The sequence below is a fragment of the Cetorhinus maximus genome, chromosome 8, assembly GCF_964194155.1.
Source record: "Cetorhinus maximus chromosome 8, sCetMax3.hap1.1, whole genome shotgun sequence".
Lineage (NCBI taxonomy): Eukaryota > Metazoa > Chordata > Chondrichthyes > Lamniformes > Cetorhinidae > Cetorhinus > Cetorhinus maximus.
Window position 1 is genome coordinate 72368544 of NC_135886.1, and position 22504 is coordinate 72391047.

Consider the following 22504-nt stretch of genomic DNA (forward strand, 5'->3'; position numbering starts at 1 on the left):
ATTTAATCCACTCTGAGCAAATGAAGAACCAGTTGGCAGAGAAGACTCAGCAATGTTCTATATTCCAGAAGGAAGCCGAAAGCTACAAGAAAAAGGCTGAAGAACTGAAGAACCAGCTGAATGAAAATGAGGAGGCGCTGAAAGGAAAAGCGGTAGAATTTTCCAAGCTGTGAGCGGATAACGAAGTCATGAGTAGCGTACTGAAACAAGTTAAGACTTCACCTGGGACAGGCCTGACCAACAGTGAAACGAAAATGAAGGACAAGGACAAAGTTCTGTTGCAGACAAAGAAAGAACAGACAGAAATATGACCAGGAAATTTAAATCCAACACTGAAGCGCAAGGAACAAGAGTGTGAAACTGCTGAGCTGAATGAAAAGATTCATAAGCTTGCAAAATGATTTGAAAATAAAACAGAAAATGACTGTTTGGCTGAGATTCTGAAACAAGTGGATATGAAGGTTCCATTTACAAAACAAATACATCCAGCAAGAACATGGCAAACACAAAGGAAAAAGAAAATCTGAGTCTACTGTAGGAATGAACGCACATTCCCTTCAGAGGGAACCGGACAAACCCAGTGTCTGAGGAAAGCAGACGTGTTGTTGTTAAAGCGAAATACAACTTGAAGGATCGCAAAAAGTGAATCAAATGGAGATAACCAAGTACCAGAACACAGTACTACTACCATTCCTCCAAATGTGACAGACCGAGATGTGAAAGAACTGTCAAAATTCAAGACTGTCTGAATTTATAAAGTCAGAGAATGGATAGCAAGTAAAGATTGTATTACAAATATTATACTCCATTAGAAGAGACAAGTGGACAAGCTAGGCACAAATTTCCAGTGGCATCACAGCTCTGAGCCTCTTTTCCTTAGGTTCCTTCCAGGGATCTTAAGGTGATATTTGTTGAACCTAACAATCTGAATGCCACAAGTGTTCTCACAGGTAGCAGATACCATGTTTGCCAGGCCTACACTTACATCCACTTTGTTGCTGATGAGGCCAGTCAGAATGGGAAGCCCCCGGATCTGGCCTGATTCCCACAGATACAGGAAGTCATAGATTACTCATGTGGCAATCAAGGCACCCTCAGATCAACCAGCAGCGTTCATCAACCGACAGGGATTCCGCTCCATTAATTGTCAGCAGGAATGTAGCCACAAAAAGATTATCATGCATAATTTTTCCTTGGAGAAAAGAAGGGTGAGAGGAGACTTGATAGAGGTATTCAAGATCCTGAGGGGTATGGGCAGGGTAAATAGTGAGAAACTCTTCCCACTCAAGAGAGCATCAAGAACTAGAGAGCACAGATTCAAAATAATTGGCAAAGGGACTAAAAGTCATGTGACAAAATATATTTTCACCCAGAGAGTGATTGGAGTCTGGAAAGAACTTCCTGAAAGGGTGATGGAGGCAGGTTTGATCGAGGTATTCAAAAAGGAATTGGATTGCTATCTAAAAAGAAAGAATGTGCAAGGTTACGGGGATAAAGCTTGAGAGTGGGACTAGGTAGAATGCTCTTTCAGAGAGCCAGTGCAGACTTGATGGGCCAAAGACTGGCATCAGTGATGGGGACCTCTGGTGGAAGCCTAGATGGATCATCCACTCTGGCTAAAGGTAGTCACAAATGCTTCAGCCTTATTGTATTTTGCACTGATGTGGTGGGCTCCCCCATATGTGAGGATGGGGATATTTGGGGAGCCTCTTCCTTTGATTTATTTTTTAATTGTCCACCACCATTCACAACAGGAATTGGCAGGACTGCAGAGCATTGATTTGATCTGTGTTGTGGGATCACCTAGCTCTGTCTATAGGATGCTGCTTCTGCTGTTTAGCACAAATATAATCCTGTGTTGTAGCTTCAACAGTTAGCTTCATGGTTACCATTATTGAGACTAACTTTCAATCCAGATTTTATTAATTGAATTTAAATTCCACCAGCTGCCTTGATGGCATTTGAACCCAGAACATTAGCCTGTGACTCTGGTTTGCTAGTCCAGTGACGTTACCACTACCCCACCATCTTCCCCCAGCCAATTGCAGCTCCTCAGCTAACAGCCCCAACTGAAATCAATTAGTTCACCAGAGCATATAACTGCACAAAGCTGAGTGGCAGGTCAGACAATTGATCAGAGTATAAAGAACAACAGGGAATGAATAAAAGGTTAATCAGGAGAAAGAAACTAGATCATGAGAGGAAGCTAGCTAGAAATGTAAAAACAGATAGCAGGAGCTTCTTCATGTATTTAAAAAGAAAAAGAGTTAATAAAGTGAGTGTTGGTCCTCTAGAGAGTGAAAATGGGGAGTTAATAGCAGATAATAAGGAAAGGGCAGATGAAATGAACAAATATTTTGCTTCTGTCTTCATGACAGAGGATACAAAAAACATTCCAGTAATAGCTGTAAATCAAGGGGTGGGAGGGAGAAGAGAACTTGGTGAAATCACAATCACTAGGTAAGTGGTACTGAGCAAACTATTGGAGCTGTGGGCTGACAAGTTTCTGGGTCCTGATGGACTTCATCCTAGGGTCTTTAAAGAGGTGGCTAATGAGGTCAAAGACATGTTGGTGTTAATTTTCCAAAAATTGTTAGATTCTGGAAAAGTTCCATCAGACTGGAAAGTAACAAATATAACCCGTCTATTCAAGAAGGGAGGGAGGCAGAAAACAGGATACTACAGGTCAGTTAGCCTGAAGTCTGTCGTGGGGAAGGTGCTAGAATTGATCATTAAGGAGGTTATAGCTGGGCGCTTAGAAAAACTCAAGGTAATTGGGAAGAGCCAGCATAATTTGTGAAGGGGAAATCATGTTTAACCAATTTATTTGAGTTCTTTGAAGGAGTAACTTGAGTGTGGATAAAGGGGAGCCTGTAGATGTACTGTACTTGGATTTCCAGGAGGCATTTGAAAAGATGCCACATCAAAGGTTATTGTGGAAAATAAAAGCTCACGGGTGTAGGGGTAGCGTATTAGCATGGATAGGAGATTGGCTGTCTGGGAGAGAACAGAGTATGCATAAATGGATCATTTTCTGATTGGCAGGATATAATAAGAGGAGTCCCACATGGTTCTGTGCTGGGCCTCAACTTTTTACAATTTATATCAATGACTTAGATGAGGACAGCAAAGGCATGGTAGCTAAATTTGCAGATGACACAAAGATTGGTGGAAAGTATGTTGTGAAGAGGAGATAAGGAGGTTGCAGATGGACATAGATAGGTTGAGTGAGTGGGCAAAAATCTGGCAGATTGAGTACAATGTGGGAAAATGTGAAGTTGTTCACTTTGGCAGAAAGAATAAAAAAGCAGAGCATTACTTAAATAGAGAACAATTGCAGAATTCTGAGGTGCAGAGGAATCTAGGTGTTCTTGTGCATGAGTCACAAAAAGTTAGTATGCAGGTACAAGTAATTAAGGCTATCCTTCATCATGAGAGGAATTGGACATAAAGGTAAGGATGTTATGCTCCAGTTATACAGGGCATTGATGAGACCATATCTCGAATACTGTGTGCAGTTTTGGTCTCCTTATTTAAGGAAGGATGTAAATGCATTGGAGGCGGTTCAGAGGGGGTTTATTTGATTGATGCCTGGAATGAGCAGGTTGTTTTATGTGGATAGGTTGGACAGACTGGGCTTGTTTCCAGTGGAGTTTAGAAGGGTGAGGGGTGACTTAATTGAAGTATATGAGACCCTGAACGGTCTTGACAAGGTGGATGTTTCCTCTCGTGGGTGAGTCCAGAACTAGGGGGCACTATTGTGAAATAAGGGAGCACCATTATCGGACAGAGGTGAGGAGAAATTTTTTTCTTGTGAGTTGTGTGACTTTGGAACTCTCCGCCTCAGAAGGCAGTGGAAGCGGGGTCATTGAATATCTTTAAGACGGAGCTAGATTGATTCCCTTGCCGAACAAGAATCTAAGCTTATCGGGGGTAGATGGGAATGTGGCATTAGTATTACAAACAGATCAGCCATGATCTTATTGAATGGCGGAGCAGGCTTGATGGGCCGGATGGTCTACTTCTGCTCCTAATTCATATGTTTGTATGTAGAATGAAAATCAAATCCTGTACTTTCTGGTCTATATGACTTATTTATGCATTGGATTTATCAACTGCGTTATCAGCGAAATTATTTTATTATAATGAAATACAAATGGGCTCAGCCTCCAATTAGAGGCAGGAGTCCACAAACTAAAAATTAGCAAAGATACCCACTCTGACCTATTTTAAGTACCCCCACCAAAAACATGCCCAGTGGGGGCATGTACCATGGAGTGCCTAGAGCACCCCAACTCTAGGGCACAGGAGCTTAGTTTCATTGGACACTAGGGTCTAGTCTGCAAATCACAATGGGACAGGGAAGTACTTTAGTTCTTAGATTCCACACACGAGCTGAACAAAGTTCATTAAATGGTGCAATATTACTTAAGTGACATGCTTTCCCCATACTGTAATAGGGGTTGGGAAATGGTTGAGAGAATGTCATAATAGGTTTCATAGTTGTATAAAATGGCTGTGGCAAGAGAGGTCTGTTCCCTTCACTTGGGTCGTTATTTGTCTTTATTGTTGCTTTTGCTGGACTCAAAGTAATTGATTGTTTCTGGGCTGTTTGAATGCTGTTGGACAAAGAAAATTAGTTAAGCCTGTTGGAGGCTTCCTGATCACTACTTGAAGATGTGTTGCAACTTTTGTCGGTGGCAGTCTAGTTGCAATTGTTAGGAATCTGATTAATGTCTAGCTACAGTATCCCTTTATGTCCCTCTGTGAGAAGAGGATCAGAGCAGGCATGGCAGACAGTTGAAATTGCATTTATGCTGGTCTCTTAGTTGAAGCTGTTAGAAGATAACAGCCAGCAGCAACAAAGATTCCCAAAAGAAGCCATTATTGAACTCTGCGCACTCTAGTGCTCTCACTTGGAGTCAAGGGTTCCAGTAGAGAACAACTGTCAATAGTTGTCAAGGTTACAGCTGCTTTAAACTTTTATGTGACAGATCTCTTCCAGGCAGGTACAGGAGATATCTGTCATATCTCCCAACCATCAGCCCATAACCGTATTTAGCAGGTTAAGTGCCTGGTTTGTCAGGGCTAGGCATTTCATCATATTCCCAATACAAAGCAGCTAAATGTAATAAAGAATCTATGTGACAGGATTCTTACATGGAACTGACAGTACTTATGTGGCTACTTGTGTGCCTAGTCTAATTGCTAGACCGTTTTTGGGGAAAACAGGCTACCATTCCATAGGTAAGTGAGTCGTCCGGATCACAGGAACAGAATCATAGCAACCTTCATGATTTGATGATCTGGCTAGTTTTATTTGAAAAACAGAAAAGCTACCAGGGATGGCTTTTGGGGGGTGCAAGGGCATGTCCTGCAGCCATAGATTATGACAATACTGTTGTACCAAAGAATAAGAGGTCAGGAGGAGTAAAATGTGGTCCTTGAATCCATCAATTCGACAGTGGAATGCATAATTGGCATCCTGAAACAGGGTTAATTTTCACGTTCACTATTTGGGCAGAAAACTGGCAAAGCAGCTTGCCCAGTGATTACAAAGGCTGTGTGATTTTTCTTGGTTTCATCTCTAAGATTCCTTACCTACATCGATAGCCCCAGTTATACATTGAAGTTAACACTGGAAATTTGTCAAGTATTAGCCCAATCAGCCGCTACATCTTTGGCAAAAGTTCATATATATGTCTAGTTTATGTCTTTCTGGAGTTACCGCTGACCTGATCTTCCACTGAAATCACAGTGGCCAATTAGGAAAAAATTCTAGTCCACTTAGGGCAAACATGTAAAACTGGTTCAAATGGAACTGTACTTATCCAGTTACAATGTAAAGTCACAGTGTTGAATTCTTTGAGGTTTATCTGAAGGTGGAATCACCCCAGGTTTACATGAAGTGCAGTAACGCATGGGAAAAAGGACTTTTTACCCGCCAGCCTTGATAGTGTTTTTTTTGTGCCATAGTGCCCCATTCCTGGTATGTCCTGCCTCAGTAATAATGCATTTCCAGGAAACACGCTGGGTCGCTGTTACCCACCCTGCCGTCACCTCAGGCCTTCAGTAACCCGGGTGCCATATTTAAGGGGCGTCCCTGCACAGAGCTAGCACTCTCTAAGGGAGCGGAAGCTGCTGCAAAGTCATGGCTGCCAAAGGGAGGAACAATGCTGCCCCCAAATTTAGCGACGCCTCCCTTGGGTGCCTACTGGATACTTTAGAGGCCCGCTGTGCAGTCCTCTAACCCGGCTCTGGGCGAAGACCAGCAAGCAAGGTCAACAATCCAGCATGGAGGGTGGTGGCAGCTGTGGTCAGTGCCAATGCCCTGCAAAACAGGACAGCCACCCAGTGCCGAAAGAGGAAGAATGATCTCCTCTGTTCCACCAGGGTAAGTCACTCTTCTCATCACTCTCAACTCACACACTCTCAAACCCATCACACATCCACGGGGATCTCACTCACTGCCAGTTCAAGGGACATCACCATTCACTCTCATACACACCTTCATCTGGCCTGCACATCGTGTCCTCACCCCACCAACGGCACCACTCGCCACCCACACAGGCCAGACATCCTTATCATCTGGCCTGGCAGGCATCCTGCTTTCACTCTCTCCATCTGTATTCATGCAGGACAATGTGGCACACAACAAAAGGGAGAGGTCATAGGCTGATGGAGGAATGCCTGGCATCAAGGTCCTCAAAGACATTGGAAATAGAGTCACATACCTGGCCAGCAATGATCTGGACATTCCTGTGCTGACGGTGAGGTCGGCAATGCTCAACCAAGTAAGGATCCAGCAATGCACCATCCATCGGACAACAATGCTGTGAGTCAGTTCCCTTGTTCTACAGTCCCCTGCCATGCACTAATTATCTCTCCTTGCTATCACAGGCACATCTGAGAAGTAGCTGATGGGGTCCATGACTCAGGCCCCAAAGACACCTCGGAAGAAGAATCTGATGACATCCTAATTGAAGATCCATCACAGTGCTCATCACACCTTCCACTAGCACAGAGACACACACCTTGGTGGGACCTAGTTCTAGAGTAGCCTCGGGATCACAATCTGGTGAGCACATTGCACTGTCTGATTCACAGCAGATGGCAGCAGGAACTTTCCAGGTTTCCAGCATTTGAAGAACTGCTGGAGGCCAGAAATCTGCTGAGTCTGAGTCAGATGAGGAGCCTCTGGACTCAATCATTCTTCAGTTGCTGGAGCTGCAAGCTCCGGAACATCAGGAAGGGATGTCCGCTGCACTCCTCCGATTGCAAGGCACAATGGAGGAGTCTGTCTGCCTTCAGTCTGAGGTGATACCACCGAGTTCAACACTGGTAGGATGGCGGCTGCCATGTAGACCTTGGTCCAGGACAGCAATCCTGCACTGCTGCGCGGGCTGAGCTCCATCACTGACACCATAGTTGGCCTCCAACAGCTTGGACAGGAGAGGGTTATGGAGCAGCTCGATCTCACTCCAGCTTCTCCTTCTCCTCAAGGAGTCAGCCAGGGGCCTTGGTTACCCAGAAGGAGGATTCGCAGGTGCACACCCTGGGGCCATCATCCAGGTGACTCTGGGAGCGTCCGGCCCATTCAAATCCCCTTTTTCTGTGACTCCAGCAACTCCAGCTGCACAGGCCGAGGAGGGTGCCACTGCCACACAGCAGGACCCTGAAAGCAGGCCGGGGCCAGAGAATGCCCGCAAATGTCAGCAGGCTGCCTCTACCTCCACTGTGGATGTCTGGGAAGCACCAAAACATAACAGCAGGGTTAGGAAAGTTAAGAAGATGTAGTTGCACAGCCTGGGCACAGGTGTTAAACACTTGTACGTAATGTTCACTATTGTAAATAAACTCCCAAGAATGTCTCCCTGCCTATGGCTCCTTGTTCTGACGAGCAGTGTTTGTGTCACTCAGATGTGAAACCTTGGTTCCTGCACAAGATAAAGGCAGGTGTCTCAGTCCAGGGCCTCTTCTCTGTGCAGTGTGTAATCTTCAGACCAAAGTGATGATCCAGCTTCACACTCACTGGACACATTAATGATTCCTGCACCTCGATGGTGCTTGTCATCGCTGCCAGAATGTCATGGGCAGGTGTCACAGAGTTCCGCCATTCTCTCCATGTGCTCTCAGCACCTTTGAGGTGGGGCTGGCCCACATCTCTTCAGCATCTGTGACCAGTGATGCTGTGCTCCTGAAGGGGTCAGGTGCTGAAGGCTGACAAAGGATCAGGTGCACTTAAAGTTTCACGGCTGCGTCTCCATGATATAACCTTGATCCCAGAGCACAAGCCAGCTGCCCTCAGCCAGACAGGAGTCAGGCATTCACAGAGACAATGTGAAGATCTATGGAGTGTCCTCACTGCAAGTCATCATCATCCTCCTGGAATATAGCAACAATTAGGGCCTCCACTGCATCTCCATGACATGAGCCTAAGCACTGAGGGTACGTGCGCTGCCGTCAGCCACACTGGAGTCAAACATTTACAGATTCAAGGTGAGGATGTCAGGACTGTCCTCACTGCTTCTCATTATCATCCACCATGAATCTTGCAGCTATGAGGGCCTGCCTCGTCTGGCCAGTGCGATGGCCTCATCGCCAGCATCCTGGCCTTTGATGTCCTCCACTTCGGAGAATACATACAGCTCCTCAGTCTCCTCCTCAGCCAGGTCATCCCTCCTTTTTGGCGCCAGGTTGTGGAGCCTGCAGCAAGCGACAATGATGCGCAACACCTTCAGTGGACTGTATTGAAGTCTTGCACCGGACCTGTTGAGGCACTGGAACCTCATTTTCAAAATGCCTATCATTTGCTACACCAAAGTCAAAGCTGCAGCATGAGACTCATTATACCGTCGCTCTGCTACAGTCTGAGGCTGCCGCATGGGTATCGTCAGCCATGGCCTCTGTGTGTAGCCCTTGTTCCCAAGGAGCCATCCCTGCAGCCTCTGTGGACTCTGGAAGATGTCAGGGATCTGAGACCTGCTAAAGATGTAGGAGTCATGGACACTGCCTGGGAATCATGCACAGGTCGCACACCAGCTAAACATTCAGCGAGTCAAAGCCCTTGCGGTTGATTTAGTTGACTGCTTGTTGCCATGGAGATCTAAGCACCATATGAGTGCAGTCGATGGCACCCTGCACCTGTGCAAAACCTGAGATCTGTGCAAATCCCAGCGCTCTTGCTTCCTGGCTTCCCTGATCCTGGGCAAAATGCACAAAATGTTGTACCTTCATGAAGATGGTGTCCGTGACCTCCTGGATACACTTATGTATGGAGGCTTGCGAGATCCTGCACAGGTCTGTGGAGCCCATGAAGGAGCCACTGGCATAAAAATTGAGCGCTGCGGTCACTTTCATGGCCAGGAGCAGTGGATGCCCTCCATGTCCCCGTGGCACCAAATTCTGCGGCAGGTGGCATATGTGACTGACCAGTTCCCTAGACATGCGCAGTCTTCAGCAACACTGGTTCTTGGTCATCTGCAGGGATGACAGGTGCCATCTCTTGACCCTGGGTCCAGTGAGGTGCTTACAAGTGACAGCACGCTGTGGATCTTCAGCTGCGAGCGCAGAAGGCCCTGCTGCCCTTAATCTTGAGAGAGGTGCTCCTCCCTTTGCTGAGCTAGACACCTCCGCCACACTCTTCTTCTCCTTCTCTGTAAGCCATGAGGCATACCGTTAAATCACCAGGCTCTATGATCCTGATGTTCTCCTCCTGCAGCATCAAAGAGAGAGGCACTTGGTTTAGCACATGTCCTAAGAACCTCTCTTGGTTAAGTCTGAAGGTCCCTTCATGCACGCAGGAAAGTTCTGGCCACCGTTTGGAGGCCAGTGTTTAGTGTGCTCATTGGCTGTCCGAAACCCCACCCACCTCCGCCCCACTCCACTTGACCGATTGGTGGCAGCTTTGGCCACTGGACTGTATGCTGTGCTCTCAGCTCAGGCACAGACATTCTCCTATCCTGCACTGCAAGACTGCACCTTTAGCTTGAACCATTATGGATACTGGTCCACACCTTAATAAAAACATTGCAAGGGGTTGTGAGCACCTCCACCAGTGACTGCGCCATGGCCACCTTTCGCAAGGGGATTGCACAACTTGCCCAGTCGGCGAATTGCTCTGCTGCCCCCTAAAATGCACATTAATTTGCAGTCTGTGTCCAAGGGGTGAAAAGTTCTAGAGCACTTGTTGGCACTTTCATGCTTTTGCGTTGCTTGACTGGGCAGAGGAGCTTCAGAGGCTCGACTCCAAGCATTTTTAAAATTCATTTACAGGATGTGGGCGTCGCTAGCATTTATTGCCCATACCTAATTGCCCTTGAGAAGGTGGTGGTGAGCTGCCTTCCTGAACCGCTGCAGTCCATGTGGTGTAGGTACACCCATAGTGCTGTTAGGAAGGGAGTTCCAGGATTTTGATCCAGCGACAGTGAAGGAACGGCGATGTATTTCCAAGTCAGGACGGTGAGTGGCTTGGAGTGGAACTTCCAGATGGTGGTGTTCCCATGTCCTTCGAGATGGTAGAGGTCGTGGGTTTGGAAAGTGCTGCCTAAGGAGCCTTAGTGAGTTCCTGTAGTGCATCTTGTAGATGGTACACACTGCTGCCACTGCGCATTGGTGATGGAAGGAGTGAATGTTTTTGGAAGGGGTGGCAATCAAGTGGGCTGCTTTGTCCTGGATGGTGTCAAGCTTCTTGAGTGTTGTTGGAGCTGCACTCTTCCAGGCAAATGGAGAGTATTCCATCATACTCCTGACTTGTGCCATGTAGATGGTGGACATGCTTTGGGGAGTCAGGAGGTGAGTTGCTCACTAGAGGATTTCTAGCCTCTGACCTACCCTTGTAGCCGCAGTATTTATATGGCTAGTCCAGTTCAGTTTCTGGTCAATGGTAACCCCCAGTATGTTGATTGTGGGGGATTTAGCTTTAACCCTAATGGACACTGGTCCACACCTTAGTAAAGACACTGCAAGGTGCCATGAGTGCCTCCACCAGTGACTGGGTTATAGCCACCTTTCACAACGGGATTGGATTGTACAACTTGCTCAGTTGGCCAATTGCACTGCTGCCATTTACTGTCAAGGGGCAATGGTTAGATTCTCTCTTGTTGGAGATGGTCATTGCCTGACACTTGCGAATGTTATTTGCCACTTGTCAGCCCAAGCCTGGATACTGTCCAGGTCTTGCTTCATTTGGACATGGACTGCTTCAGTATCTGAGGAATCGCGAATGGTGCTGAACATTGTGCAATCATCAGCGAACATACCCGCTTCTGACCTTATGATGGAAGGAAGGTCATTGATGAAGCAGATGAAGATGGAAGGGCCTCAGACACTACTCTGAGGAACTCCTGCAGTGATGTCCTGGAGCTAAGATGATGACGTCCAACAACCACAACTATCTTCCTTTGTGCTAGGTATGACTCCAACACAGAGCTATGTGGTTCCAGAACCAACGGATCAGATCTAAGCTCTGCCGTCCTGCCACATCCAGTCGTGAATGATGGTGGACAACTTTTCCTCCCTGATTCCCATTGACTCCAGTTTTGCTAGAGCTCCTTGATGCCACACTTGATCAAATGCTGCCTTGGTGTCACCTTACCTCTGGAGTTCAGCTCTTTTATCCTTCTTTGAACCAAGGCTGTAATGAGGTCAGAAGCTGAGTGACCCTGGCAAAATCCAAACACAGCATCAGTGAGCAGGTGATTGCTAAACAAGTGCTGCTTGACAGCACTGCTGATGACCCTTTCCATTACTTTACTGATGATCGAGAGTGGACTGATAGGGCGGCAATTGTTCGGGTTGGATTTGCCCTGCATTATGTGCACAGGACATACCTGGGCAATTTTCCACATAGCTGGGTAGATGCCAGTGTGAGAGCTGACTGGAACAGCTTGACTAGGGGTGTGGCATGTTCTGGAGCACAAGTCTTCAGTACTATTGCCGGAATATTGTCAGGGCTCATAGGCTTTTGCAGTATCCAGTGCCTTCAGCCATTTCTTGATATCACGTGGAGTGAATTGAATTGGCTGAAGACTGGCATTTGTGATGCTGGGAACCTCCGGAGGAGGCCAGGATATTTGTGGAGCCTCCTCCTCCTGTGAGTTGTTTAATTGTCCACCACCATTCACGACTGGATGTGGCAGGGCAGCAGAGCTTAGATCTGATCCATTGGTTCTGGAACCACATAGCTCTGTCTATCACTTGCTGCTTATGCTGTTTGGCATGCAAGTAGTCCTGCGTTATAGCATCACCAGGTTGACACCTCATTTTTAGGTATGCCTGGTGCTGCTCCTGGCATGCCCTCCTGCACTCTTCATTGAACCAGGGGTGATCACCTGGCTTAGTGGTAATGATAGAGTGGGGGATATGCCGGGCCATTAGGTCACAGATTGTGGTTGAGTACAATTCTGCTGCTGCTGATGGCCCACAGCACCTCATGGATGCCAAGTTTTGAATTGCTAGATCTGTTCGAAATCTATCCCATTTAGCATAGTAATAGTGCTACACAACCCAATGGAGGGTATCCTCAATGTGAAGATGGGACTTCGTCTCCACAACGACTGTGCAGTGGCCACCCCTACCAACACTGTCATGGACAGATGCATCTGCAGCTGGCAGGTTGGTAAGGATGAGGTCAAGTATGTTTTTTCCTCTTGTTGGTTCCCTTACCACCTGCCTCAGACCCAGTCTAGCAGCTATGTCCTTTAGGATATGGCCAGCTCAGTCAGTAGTGGTGCTACTGAGCCACTCTTGGTGATGGTCATTGAAGCCCCCAACCCAGAGTACATTCTGCATCCTTTCCAGCCTCAGTGCTTCCTGAAAGTGGTGTTCAACATGGAGAAGCACTGATTCATCAGCTGAGGGGGGATGGCGGTGTGTGGTAATCAGCAGGAGTTTCCTTGAGCATGTTTGACTTGATACCACGAGACTTCATGGGGGCCAGAGTCGATGATGAGGACTCCCAGGGCAACTCCCTCCCGACTGTATATCATTGAGCCGCTACCTCTGCCGGTGGGACAGGACAAACCCAGGGATATTGATGGTGGTGTCTGGGACATTATCTGTAAGGTATGATTCCATGAGGATGACTATGTCAGGCTGTTGCTTGACTAGTCTGTGAGGCAGCTCTCCCAATTTTGGCACAAACCCCCAGATGTTAGTAAGAAGGACTTTGCAAGGCTAACAGGGCTGAGTTTACCATTGTCGCTTCTGACGTCTCAGTCAATGCTGGGTGATCAATCCAGTTTCATTCCTTTTTATTGACTTTTTACCGGTTTGATATGACTGAGTGGCTTGCTAGGCCATTTCAGAGGGCATTAAGATTCAACCACAATGCTGTCTGTGGAGCTACAGCTGAACAGTCTCAGGTATGGAAGAATGTTTGCTTTGACAGGCTTTTTCAAGTGCATGGCCATTTCCATTGCCACCCCACCCCGCCTCCCTCACACTCCCTGGCATGTTCTTGAATCTTCCTTCAGTCTATCTTCACTGCCTTGCCTCACACCTGCCTGACATGTGCTTGAGTTTTACCTTCAGACTGTCTATGCTACCTTGCATCCCCTGCACCCACCCCCACCACCCCCAGTTCTGACCCACACTGGAACTCTTGCCCTGGCACCACACTAAGCCAGCTGGGAAAAAGCGAATTGTCTGAACACCCCACGATTGCACAGTGCCTCATCCTTGATGTCCTGTGGGTGTTATGATCAATGCAGTTGGTGAAACAGAGTTATTTTAAAAATCCCTGAGGGAAACTTTAAACAATTGTAATAATCAATAATTTTAAGTGTTATGTTTGAGATGCATCTCTAAACTCAGGAATCAGACCACAAGTTCTCATGGTTTTATATTAAACTAAATGAAACATTTTACTAATTTAGACAGATTAAAATCTTATGTATACATGGCTACAAATTACTACTATCATAACTTTTAACAAATTCCCAAACTAATCTCCATTAAGGCAACAGCAACCCATAGACTTAACCAGGTATCAGGCAAAGCATTTTCGCCTTACGATTTCAAAATGAGGTTCATTTCACTGTGGATCCAACTGGAAGCTTGCAGCTGCCTTTTGATTTTACATTGCCTCTGCCTGCACACCTGAAAACTACTGAAGTTATACCTACTAGCCCTATTAAATGTTAATTCGCATTGTATCAACAACCTCTTTGAACTTCACCTTTTAACAATGAAGCCCCTTTCATAATACCAATTTTAATAGTAATATAAACATATTGCTTGGTAGCTGCTAGAAAGGTGTCAATTTTCACCCCACTTCTTGAATGCTCTATTCAAAAATTGCAAATGCACGTTATCTCTCTGTTTACATCTCAAACTAGTACATATCAAAGCACCCAGACTAGCTGGCTTTAACCCAATTAAGACATACCCGCAGACTAAACCTCTATTTTAAAAGAAAAATATTTTCCAAAATATTATATACATTAATAGCTTCGTGACATGGGCGATGCTTAGAAGCGCTGTGCAAGGTTGTGTGCACTCACCTCCGAGTTCCCCTCGAAGTTCAGGTCGCCAGGTGCACGCCATTTAAAGGCAGTCATGAAGCAATTGTTCCGAAGTCATGCCAACATGGGAGGTAAATTTGGCATGGGGATATGATTCTGATGACCAGAGCTTATACTTAGATGCACATTAATAATTAAAAAATGACATTCCTGACACGCAGCAATGGGAAACGTGGCCCGCCAGTGATGGTTGGAGCAGACGATCGCAAACTGGTTGCATGACAGCGTAAAACCGATTTTTTGCCTTCTCACCATATTGTCCACCCCGCCCGATGCCAAAGGGGCAGGAAAATTCCAGCAAAGCTTTTAAATTCAGCTTGTTGGTCCGTTAATTAGCTTTTTGACTGATGCTTCCAGATCTTTGGTTAAAGTATTGATCTGATCAAATCACAGGAAGTTCATGTTAAGAAGATGAGTCACGTTGGATTTGAAATGTCAACTCGGTTTCTCTCTCCAAAGATGCTGCCAGACCTGCCGAGCTTTTACAGCATTTTGTGTTTATATTTCAGCTTGCCAGCATCCGCAGTGTTTTGCTTTTATTCATGTTACACACCTCAGTTGCTCTGCTTGCATGATGGATAGCATACTTGCAGTTGCAATGATTGTTTTTCTGATAGCTTTTTTTCTGCCAAATTTTCTCTTTTTGTCTAATGAAAATGTGGTCACCTTGATCGTAGTTTTATAGTTTTGCTGGCACCAGTGACCCTCCAGTGCCTTATGCCTGTTACCAGTATTCATTCATGTTTGAAATATCACAGTGAGTGTTAGTGGGCTATTTACGTTTGAGGGCATTGCATTGAACCCTAACCCTTCCCAAAAATAAAGTCCACACATGGACACTTCCACCATGCAGACATTGCTGAATAGCATTCAGGAGCAAGATACAGGCCAAATTTTCCTTCCCTAACTCAATTGCAGTTCCAGCTGACAGCAGTTAGCATTGGATCCTTCCTGGTTTGTAAGGGTCAGCTACTGACTAGTAAGTTCATTATTGCAACGCTTTGACATTAGTGATCCTTTGTATCCCAAAGAGACTGCATAGTTCCTTGTTTCTCTTTTAACATGTTGGACGTTTCATGTTTGCAGGATAGCTTTTATGTTAGACACACTATATGTCCCTTTGTCATATTGAAATCAAATTATTAATTAATTAATATATTATCCAAAACCTGGTGCATTAGACTGAAGCGTTCTGAAATAATTTTCTTTTCATAATTACAACCCTGACACACAGCAAAGACAAAATACTCTGAGATTGCCAGATGAGATATATAAAGGATATGGTATGACAATATTTTTTAATAAAAGAATTTTAAAGGGTCACATTTTCTGGCAAAATATCCACATGAATCTGGGTTACCGTTCTTTATGATCTCTAACCAATTTCATTTTTTTAACTGAAACAAAAACAGAAAATGCTGGAAAAACTCAGCAGGTCTAAGAGCATCTGTGGAGAGAAAAACAGAGTTAACATTTCGAGCCAACATGACGACTCTTCAGAGCTAAAGAGAAGTAAAAATGTGATGAAATTGATACTGTTTAAGGGGGATGGAGCAGGTGAAGCTGGATAGAAGGCCAGCAAAAGGTGGGGGCAAGGGAGAAACTGACAAAGATGTCATGAACAAAAGGACAAAGGGGGTGTTAATGGTAGTGGTACTGGCTAAAGGAGGTGCTGATGGTGGCATTAAGGTCAGAAAGCAGAATGTGATAATAGCAGGACAAGGGTAAGCACTCTGGAAAGAACAACATGAACAAGTGACAGATGGCACTTGTGGAGGTGGGATGGGGGGAGTGGACGGTAGTGGGAAAAAAGATTTTAAAAATAGGATAAAAGATGGGGATAAAATAATTAATAAAAATGAAAATAAATAAAAATAAGTGGATAATAAACAAAAATTAAAAAAAGAAATGAAAATTGAGAAAAGGAATTAAAAAAGGGGTGAGGATGGAGGAGAGAGTTCATAGTCTGAAGTTGTTGAACTCAATGTTAAGTCCGGAAGGCTGTAAAGTGCCTAATCGGAAGATGAGGTGCTGTTCCTCTAGTTTGTGTTGGGCTTCACTGGAACATTGCAGCAGGCCAAGGACGGAGATGTGGATTTGAGGGCAGGGTAGTGTGTTGAAATGGCAAGCGACAGGAAGGTCTGAGTCATGCTTGCGGACAGACTGAAGGTGTTCCGCAAAGCGGTCACCCAGCCTGCGCCTGGTCTCTCCAATGTAGAGGAGACAGCATTGGGAGCAGCGAATGCAGTAGACTAAATTGAAGGAGGTGCAAGTGAAGCATTGCTTCACCTGAAAGGAGTGTTTGAGCCCTTGGATGGTGAGGAGGGAGGAGGTAAAGGGACATGTGTTGCACCTTCTGCAATTGCATGGGAAGGTGCCGTGGGAGGGAGGTTGAGGTGTAGGGGGTGATGAAGGAGTGGACCGGTGGTCCTGGAGGGAACAGTCCCTATGGAATGCCGACTGGGAGGTGGGGGGCGAAGGGACAATGTGTTTGGTGGTGGCATCATGCTGGGGTTGGCGGAAATGGTGGAGGATGACCCTTTGAATGTGGAGGCTGGTGGGGTGAAAAGTGAGGACAAGGGGGACCCTATCATGGTTCTGGGAGGGAAAGGAAGATGTGAGGGCAGAGGTGCTGGAGATAGGTCCTGTCAACCATAGACGATCTAGGGCCCTGTCAAGTACAGTGGGTGGGAAAACTTGGCTAAGGAAGAAGGAAGACATGTCAGAAGCACTGTTTTGAAAAGTGGCATCATCGGAACAGATGCGATGGAGGCAAAGGAACTGAGAGAATGAGATGGAGTCCTTACAGGAAGCAGGATGTGAGGAGCTGTGTCCGAGGTAGCTGTGGGAGTCAGTGGGCTTGTAATGAAAATTGGTGGACAGTCTATCATCAGAAATTGAGACAGAGAGGTCAAGGAAGGAAAGGGAAGTGTTGGAGATGGACCATGTGAAGGTGATGGAGGGGTGGAAATTGGAAGCAAAATTGATAAATTTTTCCAGGTCCAGACGAGAGCATGAAGTGGCACCGAAACAGTCATCGACGTACTGAAAAAAAGAGTTGTGAGAGGGGGCCTGAGTATGTCTGGAACAAGGAATGTTCCACATACCCCATAAAGAGACAGACATAACTGGGGCCCATGCAGGTACCCATAGCCATATCTTTTATTTGGAGGAAGTGAGACAAGTTTAAGGGGAAATTGTTCAGTGAGAGAACAAGTTCAGCCAGATGGAGGAGAGTAGTGCTGGATGGGGATTGTTCGGGCCTCTGTTCGAGGAAGAAGTGGAGAGCCCTCAGACCATCCTGGTGGGGGATGGAGGTGTAGAGGGATTGGACATCCATGGTGAAGAGGAGGCGGTTGGGGCCATGGAACTGGAAATTGTTGATATGACGTAGGGCATCAGAGGGATCATGGATGTAGGTGGGATGTAAGTCTTTTACCTGTTGCTTGGATTTATGCGGTATTTAATCTGACAGTTGGTGCATTGTGCCATATAGAAATTTTCTGGCATAATTGAGGACAGTTGTACAATGGGGAGGTTGATGTATTTTAGGAGAATTGGGACAGTGTTGAAGACTGCAATAATCAGATAAGCTGGAATGGTCTAGAGCATTTAGGGGAAAATGGGCCAGGCAGCAACAGGCTGGGGATAGTTTGAAAGGATGGGATAGAATGAATAGATGGAGCCTTACAGGAGAACTAGTAGCAACAGCAATTAAACAGCAGCAGAAAACTGAAGAGGCTCTCAATGGAATCCCAATTCCTGACCATCTAATAACATGTAAATGAGCATTCTGCATAATGAATCCTAAGCAAGTAGGCTCAGTTTTATTTCTGACTTATTCCATTGCCCTCTTAAAGGTAGCCATTCCTATTGGAGTATGGGGCAGAATTTTGCCCTCGGTTGGCGGGCGGGCCCCACCAGCTTGGCGGTGGACAGACAGCCGAACTCCACCGCTGAAACGGGGCCCGCCGCCATTTTGAGTGGGCAGGCCAATTAAGGCCTGCCCAGCGGCCTGCCCAACGGGAAGTGCTATGCGTTTCCTGTGCAGGGGGTGGAGGGATTCTCCATCTGTCAAAGTGCGTTACGCGTGAAAGAGCGCACATCTCCCTGAGGCTAAGTGCTGTCTCAGGGAGATTACTGACAGCGTCAAAAACATTAAAAATAGAAAAATAGAAAAATTATTAACATGTCCCCCTCATGTGACAATGTCACACGAGATGGGACATGTTAGTAAAAAGGACATAAACTTTATTAAAGTTTTTTAAAACGGACATGAAACCTCATCCCGCCAGTGGATATGGTTTCATGTATTATCAGAAGCCCGCTGGGGCTCCTGGCCTGCTCGCCAGTCTTAAGGTTGGACGGGCAGGGTCTTTAATTATCTTAATGACCCTGTCAATGGCCTCAATTGGCCATTGACAGGTCGGCGGGCAGACAGCAAAATCAGCTGTCTGCCCGCCTTCCTAAAAATTTAAAGGGACCAGGATGACATCGGGTGTTCCTCCCGACGTCATCCCGCCTCAGTTTCCCGTCGGCGAGCGGGCCCCGCCCCCAAATCGCCGACTGGAAAATTCTGGCCATGGTTTTGTGGGTGCGGGTCATGCTCCAATACTTCACCTTCAGACCATTCTTCATGGCAGAGCCCATACAGTAAACGTTGGCAAACTGTTTGGTTAAGAGATAGGAATGATAACCAAGCTTAATCCTGTTTTCATCCAACATTCACTTATACACACTTCTTAACAGCGGTGCCAGATTTGCAGATGCCAGTTCTAGCACAACTATTTGATGCCCTGGGCTTCACACTTGGGAATTTTGGCCGAGTAAATTATTTAGCTCATCGAGCCAAGGAACCATGGAGGTCTACAGCACAGAAAAAGGCCCTTCGGCCCATCGAGTCTGTGCTAGTCAAACAAGTACCTAACTATTCTAATCCCATTTTCCAGCACTAGGCCCATAGCCTTGTATGCCATGGCATCGCAAGTGCACATCCAAATACTTCTTAAATGTTATGAGGGTTTCTGCCTCTATCACCCTTTCAGGCAGTGAGTTCCAGATTCCCACCACCCTCTGGGTGAAAAAATTCTTCCTCACATCCCCTCTAAACCTCCTGTGCCTTATCTTAAATCTATGCCCCCTGGTTATTGATCCCCCCCACCAAGGGGAAAAGTTCCTTCCTGTCTACCCTATCTATGACCCTCATAATTTTATACACTCAATCATTCCGCCCCCTCAATCTCCTCTGCTCCAGGGAAAATAACCCCAGTCTATCCAATCTCTCCTCATAACTAAAACTCTCCAGCCCATGCAACATCCTAGTAAATCTCCTCTGTACTCTCTCTAGTGCAATCACATCCTTCCTATAATGCAGATTCCAGAACTGCACATAATAATCTAGCTGTAGCCTAACCAGCATTTTATACCGTTCCAGCATAACCTCCCTGCTCTTATATTCTATGCCTCGGCTAATAAAGGCAAGAATCCCATATGCTGCCTTAACCACCTTATCTACCTGTCCTGCTACTTTAAAGGGCCGTTGGACATGCACACCAAGATCCCTCTGACCCTTGGTACTTCCCAGGGTCCTACCATTCATTGTGTATTCCCGTGTCTTGTTTGTCCTGCCCAAGTGCATCACCTCACACTTACACGGATTAAATTCCATTTGCCACTGATCAGCCCATCTGACCAGCCCGTCTATATTCTCCTGTAATCTAAGGCTATCCTCCTCACTATTTACCACCCCACCAATTTTCGTGTCATCCACGAACTTACTGATCAACCCTCCTACATTCAAGTCTAAATCGTTTATATATACCACAATCAGTAAGGGGCCCAACACAGATCCCTGTGGAACCCCACTGGACACAGGCATCCAGTCACAAAAACACCCCTCGACCATCACCCTCTGCTTCCTGCTACTTAGCCAATTCTGGATCCAATTTGCCAAACTGCCTTCGATCTCATGGGCTCTTACCTTCATTATCAGTCTCCCATGCGGGACCTTATCAAAAGCCTTGCTGAAGTCCAAGTAGTCTACGTCAAATGCATTGCCCTCATTTAAAAATCTTCCTTTTTAAATGCTGAAAGATTCACCAACAAATTTGGCTGCTTTCTGCAGTCAGCTACTCTTGAGTACCTGAGGCTGTCTCTGATATAACACAGTAATAGAAGCCAGTCAGCAATCATTAAAGAATAAACTGAGAGTGCAGAGGAGAATCATTCTCACTATGTATATTAAAGCCAGTGGATGACTAATGCACTTGCAGAGACAATTTTAACTGACGACTGCTGATCGAGGGCATTAATGAGCTGTATGTAAAACCTCTAGATAGAAAGATAATAAGAGGCTTGATCATTTGTCCTCTGGGTCTCCCTGTTTTGTAGCGGTTAACAGTTTGTGTAATTTTTAGTCTAAGCTTACTGCAGCCTGTTTTTCTGTCAGTAGATCGCTTAACTATGTAGGGTGTTTTCCCTCATCCACATACAAACTCTCTCGTCATACTCTGCTTCTCACTCTCTATCTGGAGCATGCTTTTTGGCAAGTTACACCCTTTTCTGGACTTCTCTAACTCCCACAGATGGAAGGGAAGCTGGTCACATTCCCAGCCTGTATAAACATTGTGATTAATGCAAATGGAAAGAACAGTTTTTGAGGGATATTTTCCCTCCAGCTCTCTCTCTATCTCTCACTATCTCTCAGTCACATGCACAGACACGGTCATTTTGCAACAGCAGCTCTGAGCAGCAAATGGAGTGAATAGGATCCATGAGCATTGTTAATTTTTCAGAGAGAGAGAGAGATAAGGTATTTTGCTTGAACTGTTGTCAGCATCTCAGATACGGATATCGAGGCATTCACAGTGAGTACTGATGTGAGACTTGTAAATGTCACATTTTATTGTCTCATAGGGTAATCTGATGAAGGCTGTTTCCTTTGAAGTTAACACTACTGCTAATACATTAATTTATGCTGCTGAATTTAGTTACCATATTTATTCCAACATGCCATGTGAATTGCATTTGCACCCTTCCAGAGTCAAATGTAAATCAGGTAACACTGCAGATAAGCTAATGATGTAACTGCCTTTAATTCTGTGAGATTTTAAGCAGTTTGATTTTGTTGGTAATAAAGTCTATGAAACTTATAGTCCCAGTGGGTGTAGTTTTCAGTTTGTTTGTGTATGACAGAGCTATATTAAAATCTAGTGGAAACAGAAACAATTGTTGCACTGAAATTTTACAACCTAAAAGGCTTTACTGATACCTACTCTAGTACAGTGATCCTGATAAAGCTAAGATTGCACTCTATAGTTCTCTCCACCTAATTATAATGCGCACTTTACTGTCAACTCTAGCTTCATTGCGGCATTATAACGTGATCAAAGCGTCTGAAGATGACTTCAATGACAGTATCACAGGGGTTTTTATATTAAAGGAGCTGGATAGAAACATTGGGCTCCTCTGTCAGCTGCACTGCCTAGCATAAATGCCCTTACATTTCAGGAATAAACAAGTGTACTATATTCGTGTAAATGTAGATTTACAAATGAACCTGAAGGATAAGTGAGCCAGTTTCAGAGAAGTATACATGGGAAAGTTGGACTATGCTTTTGCTCTGATTATAACAATTAGGTTTCCACACTATTCAGCACAGCCTAGCATGACCAGAATCCAACAATAACAAATTGCATTGATAAATGTAAGAAAATGCCCCAAAGCATTTTAATCACCCAGTTAAAAAAAAATTAAAGAGAAAGAGGAAAGAAGGTCAGTGCAGGAGTAGTGGGAAAATTGGCAATCTCGAACCTCGCTACATGAGTGAGTGGAGCTGCTGCCTGAGGAGAGCATCACTCTAGGTTTTCGCTTTTGCCACCCAGAGCTGTTGGCATGTTGGCATTAGTTGCTATTCTTTCTGGCAATGAGCAGACACAGTATATGTGCCAGCAGTGTGGTTTTGTGTAAAGGTCCTTTAC

At 45.5% G+C, this 22504-nt stretch overlaps 1 protein-coding gene across 3 annotated transcripts in view; it reads left to right on the forward strand.

Annotated features, from left to right (window-relative positions):
* arhgap36 (Rho GTPase activating protein 36) overlaps nucleotides 1–22504 on the forward strand; it is a 310907-nt gene that overhangs the window by 120187 nt on the left and 168216 nt on the right. The window contains exon 1 of one of the 3 annotated variants that reach the window (XM_078547032.1): nucleotides 21058–21391. The exons of the other annotated variants lie outside the window; for them this stretch is intronic. The gene's annotated coding sequence lies outside the window, so the exon portion shown is untranslated. Of the gene's footprint in view, nucleotides 1–21057; nucleotides 21392–22504 lie in introns of those variants that run through there. 3 annotated transcript variants of the gene reach the window in all.